Below are 8,446 nucleotides of genomic sequence, written 5' to 3'. Positions count from 1 at the left end.
CCTACTAAGTCTAAGTATTGTAAGATCTTTAAATGGATGTATGCATGATAAATTTTTATGGATCTGTGGGTCTACTAAGCATTGAAATTTTTTATTTGTATATCTAGACCTCAAATAACTAATTTACCCCCCATCTTAGTTTGTCTAAAGAATTCCAACAATTGTTATCAGAGCGAAGAGCTTTGAGGATTAGTTTAAAGGTACTAAGAGAGAAAAGATCATGATGTTTAAAAGAAAGGTACCCAATTCTAACAAGGATAACTTCCCTGAATGGAAAATCTTGATGAAGCTACATCTAGGAGGGCTTGGAGATTATGCACAATCTACCATTTATGTTAATCATGTTGACCATGTTGGACCCCTTACTATTGATGATCTAAAAAAGAACAAAGAACACAATCAAGCAATGTTGGAGTTTGCATCTACCCTAAGCTACATTGAGTTTGATGGCATTAAAGAATGTGATATTTCTTAGAAGATGTGGGATGCTATAGAAAATATCTATGGAGAAAAAAAAAATGTGTTGAGAGCCAAATCTAAAAGTATAAGAGGTAAGTTTGATGATATGAGAATGTAAGAAGGTGAGAATATAGTTTAATATTTTATCAGACTAAAAGAATTTTTTAACACTATCAAAGGAGCAAGTATTGAGATTGAAGATGAGACTATGATTAGCAAAGTACTGAGAACCCTATTTCCCATCTATGCTGTTAGAGTCTCTACCATACAAGAACTAAGGTGCACACCTAATAATGACATGACCCTTGAAGGATTGATAGGTAGGCTTACTACCTTTGAACTCTCTAATTTTTATAATTTTAAATCTGAGAATGTTGAATCTATTTTCAAAGCTAAATTGATATTAAAAGAATCTAAAGAGAAGAAGAAAAAGATCAAATATGTTTCTAGTAATAGTGATATAGATGAGGAGGATGTTGAATCACTTGAAGCATTACTAGCAAGGAAATTTCATAGAGGCAAAGGAAAATTCTAAGGTAAGATAGCCATCATGTGCTTTAATTGTAATGAAGTTGGTCATATTGTTGCTAGATGTCTAGAGAAGAAGAAAAATAGAAGTGGAGATATGTAAAAAGGTAAAAGGGATGAGCAAAAAAAAGATTATAAAGATAAACATTCTTGCTACATTGCTAAAGAGGGAACCAAAGATGAATCTAATGACCATGATGATGAAGTGGTATATGTTGCAATGAAGGATGATTCTGATGAAGATTAGGCAATTGCACTAGTATCTTGTGTGAACAAGAATGAAAGATGGAGATAAAAGTAAGTTCATTAACCTAAATTATTATGATGGAAATAGTGTAAGGTGTACTAATGATGCACGTTATCTGATCAAAGGAAAAGGATCTATCAAACTCATAGAAAATATCATGTGTGACAATGCTTATTATGTTGAAGGACTAAATTATAACTTGTTGAGTGTGTCACAACTAAATAGTTCAGGTTGTAAAGTTGAGTTTGAGAACAAGATAGCAAAGATCAATGACACTAATGGGAAACTAATTGGGAAAGGTGATCAGACTAGAGTTAATCTATTTTATCTTGATATGAATGATGCTACTTGTCTTGTTATAGAATATAATGATGTGTGGCTATGGCACAAGAGGTTACATCATGTTGTTGGTTAACAATTTTTCCCTCTTGATAACTTGGCTTTACCTTGACTCTAGATGCCTAGAATGTGAAGAACCAAAAGGATATTACCAACTAATGGGTCAGTGTATGTGTTATATCACTACCCTCTAAATTATAAGGTATAACTCCCTTATATGCAAGATATGCAATGAATTATGGCTTTAATAGATCATTGGGATGGGGGGTATGCTCTTAACTTGAGAATAGAAGAGGATAAACCAAGATGCTCATAGCTACAAACACCCCAGGAAAAAATAGATTTAGGCAACCTATAAGACCCATTGGAATGGATATCACAAGCTACCTTGAAATGTTCTAATACTACTCCTACTCTAATCTAAATGAAGATTGGTCCGACTAAAATGTAATCTAGGGAAAGAGAAGAGATTAACATGAAAGATGAAATGGAATCTACCATGACTTAAAACCCTCCACTAAAATGGAATCTAGTATAATATCACCAATTTCAAATACATATGTCCTACAATCCCATAGAGACTATCCTAAGATGCAAGGTTAGCTTAGTTGAAGGAGACAATGAAAGGAACCTATGCATGCTAGTACTAAATAGAATTAGAATATCACATCACCTAAGTGCAAACATGATCTAGTGGATATTTTTAGCAAAAATTGAAGTTTCTTCAAATCTCTATATTTTTGTACCATCAAAAAGATCTCGACATCTTGATTCCAATGCAACTTGAACAGAGTGAAAAGGAGTTTGTTCGTGCAAGTTATGCTTGGTCAACATTTTGGTCAATAGGCAAACCAAAGGGCTAGATAAGAGGCAAAATAAGACCATCTCAAAAGTAGTCAATAATGGATTTAAAATCAAAGATCTTGTCAAGAGATTCCTAACAACATTCATTTCATCAAAAATGGACTTCATCTGTGAAAGTTATGCTTGTTAGAAGTTGGAGGCAATTTTTTTTTTAAATGGTGACATCATCATGATGTCAGCATAGTGATGTGGCATTTTAAAATTTGGGCGGAAAATTTTATTATTATGAGATTTGAACTCATAACCACCCTCTCACAACTTCCCTCCTTTACTGCTACACCATTCAGTCATATTTACCATAAATAGCTAGCAGTTTTTGATAAATAACTACCCACGCTAAATGGTTACGGAATGGCTAGTGGGGGTGAACCCTCAACCACTGGCCTTACAAAATATTGTTTGGTTGTTGTGTTATTAATAGTGCTTGAAATCTATTCAGCCGATATTTTATTTAACCCTTGACTAAATTTTTCCTACTTTAGCAAAGATGGGTTATTTGCTAATTTTTAACCCCACAAATTGATATAGTTGAATCTTGTAAAAAAGGCTAAGGGGGTATTTTTGAAAAGGAATTTGTTAAAGGCCCTAAAATTTTCATATTTTGTTTCATCCTAATTTTGGCTAATTTCATGTATAAAAAGAGGGGGTAGGAGATTTGAAAAGAGGGGTCTTGGTGAAGTTTTTCAAAGGAATAGGGAGATTTTTCTAGGAGATTATTGGAGCCATTTTTGTACTTTAGAGAATTGTTATGCCATCGAAGTGCTAGAAGAAATCGTCTTGGTGCATAATTGTAATTGATTTTTGGAGATTAAATGGATTGATCGTACTCTATTGGAGCCGACCTAGAGACATAGTCACATTTGTGGCAAACTCTAAAATCAAATTGTGTTTGCCTCTTTTCTCTCATTTCTTTTCTATCAGCTTGTTGTGTTGTTATTCTTTATGACATTTTAAATTATGTTAATTTGCTTCAATAATTAAGATTACATAATTGGTCTAAATTCCTCTATATCAATAATTAATTGTTCTTCTCTATAACTTCAATGGTTTAAGAAACATCAACATGCATTTTCAGCAAGGATCAAGAATCTAAATCTAATTGTTAGGATTAATTCATTAAACTAATAGATCCTAAATCAGATCAAGTTTGGCATCAGAGCTTCTTTTGCAGAGAAATTTTAGGTGGTGAATGTTAACTACATTGAAGTTAGAACAAGGAGAGGGTGAACTTGAAAAGTTCAATCCAGAAATTGGTAAAAGAAGGACTTTTTCTCAATCAGAGATGGCATTTGAACAAAATTTTCCTAAGTTTGATGTAGAAGCCTTCCAGAGAGCTTTTTTGTTGTTGAAGGCTTTGGTGGACATTCTTCTCCAAGAGAGACACAAACAAAAATTGAGAAAGGTAAATAAGGCTAAGAAGGAGGAGGAAGAAAAATCCTCATTAAAAGATGACAAAGCCAAAGGAGTAGGAAGTAGTAGTGACCCTCCTGAATCTCCATCTTTGTCTTCATCATCTTCTTCATCTTCTTCATCTTCTTTGTTTACTTATACTTCAAAGAAATTTGAGCAAGTTAATAAGCCTAAGATTAAATTGGATGTAAAATTTGACTTGCCTAAGTATTATGGTGAACTTAATGCTAAAAAATTGGATGATTAGATTCAGCAAGTAGAAGTCTACTATAGAGTCCAAAACCTATTAGATGATGTTGATAGGATCCAATTAGCTACTCTTTAGTTAGGAGGTACAAATTTAACTTGGTAGGAGAGTAAGACTAAGGCAAAAGTTTTACAACATGGTAGAGTCAGTTTAACTTGGGTAGAGTTTGTTAATGCTCTTAAGGAGTAGTTTTATCCCCTAGGACATATGCAATAGTTAATGATGGACTGGAAAATGTTTAGGCAAGGAAAAGGTCAAACCTTCCAAGAGTACACCCATGAATTTAGGAAAAGGGCTATTGCTTTGAATGTTCCTTTGTACACCCAGGATACTTTGTTGAAGTACATAGGAGTTCTTCATTCCTACCTTAGACATTCTATTTTGGTATTGAACCCTTGTAATTTGGATGAAGTTTTTGTTCAAGCTACACACTTAGAATCAAGAGGTAAAGGATCTTTTATTGATAAGTTTGATAATGATGTAAAGAAATCTTTTAAGAATGTAGAGACAGAGAAAGGAAAGAAAGAAACTATAATCAAGAAGGATGAGAAACTTTCTTGCACTTGTTATGATAGGAAGAGTTATGATGAAGAACATTTTTGGAAGTTGCATCTTGAATTGAAGCCTAAGTGGGCTTAGAAATGTGATCAGAAACAAAAAGGTAAGGAGAAAGCCACAAATCTTGTTATGGATCTTTGTTCAAATTTAGATGATGAGACTAAGATAACAGCTATAGGTTTGAAAGGTAAAGCTCCTATTTTTGGTGTTTCTATTGGTAGTTGTGCTTCTACATCTATAGTAAATGATTTCTCTAAAGATAAGAAAAGGAATGAGTTGTTTCATTTAAGGGTTGTTGTTAAGAAAACTAAAATTAATACACTCATAGATAGTGGTTCTCAAGTGAACTTGATTTCTAAAAATGTTTTGAGGAACTTGGGATTGAAAACTACACAACATAGGAAACCTTATCCACTAGGTTGGATTTGTGAAAATGATAAGTTGCTAGTAATAAAAAATGCACCTTAAGGTTCACAATCACTAGTAAGTTTGTGGGTGAAGTACAGTTTGATGCACTGGATATCTATGGGTTAGTGCTTGGTAGTCCTTATCTTTATGATAGAAAAGAAATTTTCTACATGAAAAATAATCATTATCACTTGTTTAAAGATGGCATTCAGTATATTGTACATTCTCATAGGATTAAGACTTTCATTCTTTTACAAACATAGGGTAGTTAAAGAGGGTAATTAATGCAAGTAAAGAGTTAACTCTTATGTCTGTCAGTACAGGTGGTTCTATACTTGAACTTGGAGTAGCTAACTAGGATCAAATGCTATAGGATACAACCATAGTACAACATGAGGGAATCATGATTGAAAGCATTGATGGCTCCTTGGGTAAAAATGTTTCTATTGTGAAGAACCAATATATTGTTGATTTATTCTCTTTCATTTTTGCATTATTTTTCAACTTGATACTAGTCAATGTTTTTTGGTTAGTGGCTATGATAGTTGATGTAGATGCTTATGGAAGTGATAGAATAATGTTTATGATCAACAATGTTGTTGTAGTCTTCATTGTTCTTGTGAGCCAGGTATTTAGATATACAGATGATACATAACAAGTGGGGAGGCCAAGTCCTCACTTTATGTCAGAGTAAATGTTACTTTTGGAGGTCCAAAAGGTCTTTAGTGGGGAGGCCTGATCTAGTAGATATTTTTAGTAAAAATTGAAGTGTATTCAAATATCCATATTTTTGCACCATAAGAAAGATCTTAGCGTCTTCATTCCAATGCAACTTGAATGGAGTAAACAGGAGTTCATTCGTGCAAGTTACACTTGGTCAAAATTTTGGTCAATAGGAAGACTAGAGGGCTAGATTAGAGGAAAAATCAGACCATCTCAAAAGTGGTCAATAATAGATTTCAAATCAAAGAGCTCATTGAGAGCTTCCCAATGGTGTTCATTTTGTCAAAAATGGACTTTATATGTGAAAGTTATGCTTGTTTGAAGTTGGAGGCAAAAAAAATTTAAAATGGTGACATCATCATGATGTCAACATAGTGACATGGTATTTCGAAATTTGGATGAATTTTTTTTTTTATTAAGAGATTCAAACTCATAACCACCCTCTCACAACTTCCCTCCTTTACCACTACACCATTTAGTCATATTTACCATAAATAGCTAGTAGTTTTTGATAAAAAACTGCCTGCGCTAAATGGTTAAGGAATGGTCGGCAGGGGCTGAACCCTTGACAATCGGCCTCCCAAAATATTGGTTTGCCATTGTGCTATTAATAATGAAATTTATTCAGCCCATATTTTATTTAAACCTTAACTAAATTCCCCTTACTTTAGCAAATAGGGGTTATTTGCTAATTTTTAACCCCACAAATTGATATAGCCAAATCTTGTAAAAAAGGCTCAGGGGGTATTTTTGAAAAGCAATTTGTTAAAGGCCCTAAAATTGTCATATTTTGTTTTATCCTAATTTTGGCTAATTTCACGTATAAAAAGAGGGGGTAGGATATTTGAAAAGGAGGGTCTTGGTGAAGTTTTTCAAAGGAATAGGGAGACTTTTCTAAGAGATTATTGGAGCCATTTTCATACTTTGGAGAATTGTTATGCCATTGAAGTGCTAGAATAAATGGTCTTGGTGCATAATTGTAATTGATTTATGGAGATTAATCAGATCGGTTATACTCTATTGGAGTCGACCTGGAGACGTAGTCACATTTGTGGTGAACTCTAAAATCAAATTGTGTTTGCCTCTTTTCTTTCATTTCTTTTCTATCAACTTGTTATGTGTTGTTTTTATTTATGACATTTTCAATTACATTAATTTACTTCAGTAAAAGCATTAATTAAGTTTATGTAATTGGTCTAAATTCCTCTATATCAATCCTTAATTCTTCTTCTCTATAACTTCAATGGTTTAAGAAACATTGTCACACATTTTCAGCAAGGATTGGTAATCTAAATCTAATTGTTAGGATTAATTCATTAAACTAACAAATCCTAAATTAGATCAAAACATCATACAAATCCTTCATTTCATATAACCTCTCATTCTCAGTTAGTATCGAGAAATACAAGGGGAAAAGTTGCATAAAATTGTTGATCCTTTCTATTAACTTAGAAATTTACATATATAGGCCCCTTCTTAGGGTTCTTGACTAGTTATAGATTCATCAGTCACATTAATGCAGCACTTGAATCACTCAAAAATTCAACAACCATTGATTACAATTCAATTCTTCAGAAAGAAAGCATAAATAACTAGAAACCTTCAAAATGGTTCATATTGTTCTCTAATCTATAATATTTACCTTGGTGCCAAAACTTGTATTTCATATCTCAATGGTCACTATAGGTTTGAATATCCACTGTCGATCTCCTATCAATGATCACAATTTAAGACATAATAATATTCTTTATTTTTTCCCTTGCTACTTCTTTGCAACAATCATTCATATGATTCTTTCACTCGATGTGATGTTTTTTTAAAACTAACTATTACTGTCTTTCACAAGTTCACAACTCAAAGCTTTGACTTATCCTTTAACCCTATGAAGCTGCAAAAAGGAGTTTTTCCACTTTGTGACCTTGACCTAGGGTTAACTTTAATCTCTCATGAACACGTGAATACACACTGTCACTATTTCATAGCCTTAATTCATTGATAACATTAACCAATTGTGATAGTGTGATAGATGTTTTAATCTAACCACAATGTTCTTTCACATATTCATAGATTTATTTGAGGGTTAAGATTAAAAATGGGGGATGATGAAATCTTCAAGTGTTCACTACTTTGCAACTTGAACTAAATGCTATTATATTTTCCCTTGATGAGACAACTCTTTCAAAAACTAAAAATTAATTGTTGTGATCATGCACCTAGCATTCATCTATGGCATTCAATGGATTCATAGCTTACATCTTTAAACTATTGGCCAAGATTGTGATCAAGTGATTCCTTGCTTTTCTCTATCATGACCTTAATGTACAGTTAATTTTCATTACCTACAATTATATGATAACTATATTATTTAATTGCCATTGCCTCTCACACCATCACTGTGGTCTAAGAACTAATATTTTTTTCATTTGTGATGTTGCAACAACTTCATCATATAGATCACCCTTTTCATCTTTGTGACATTAAGATTAAGTTTCTGTTCAATTGTGCAATGTTGCAATGACTATTTTGATTGATATTTTCTTGATTTTGTGACTTCACAACTAAGGTCTTCAACTTTTATTGAAACCCTACAATCTTAAGAAACTATTTCAAGCTTTGAATATTTCCTTTCATTGTAGTTTCACAGCTTAAACCCTTAACTCATT

Source organism: Cupressus sempervirens, chromosome 7 (assembly GCF_028749045.1).
Source record: "Cupressus sempervirens isolate cs-2001-9-10 chromosome 7, ASM2874904v1, whole genome shotgun sequence".
Lineage (NCBI taxonomy): Eukaryota > Viridiplantae > Streptophyta > Pinopsida > Cupressales > Cupressaceae > Cupressus > Cupressus sempervirens.
Note: the sequence above shows the minus strand (reverse complement) of the source record.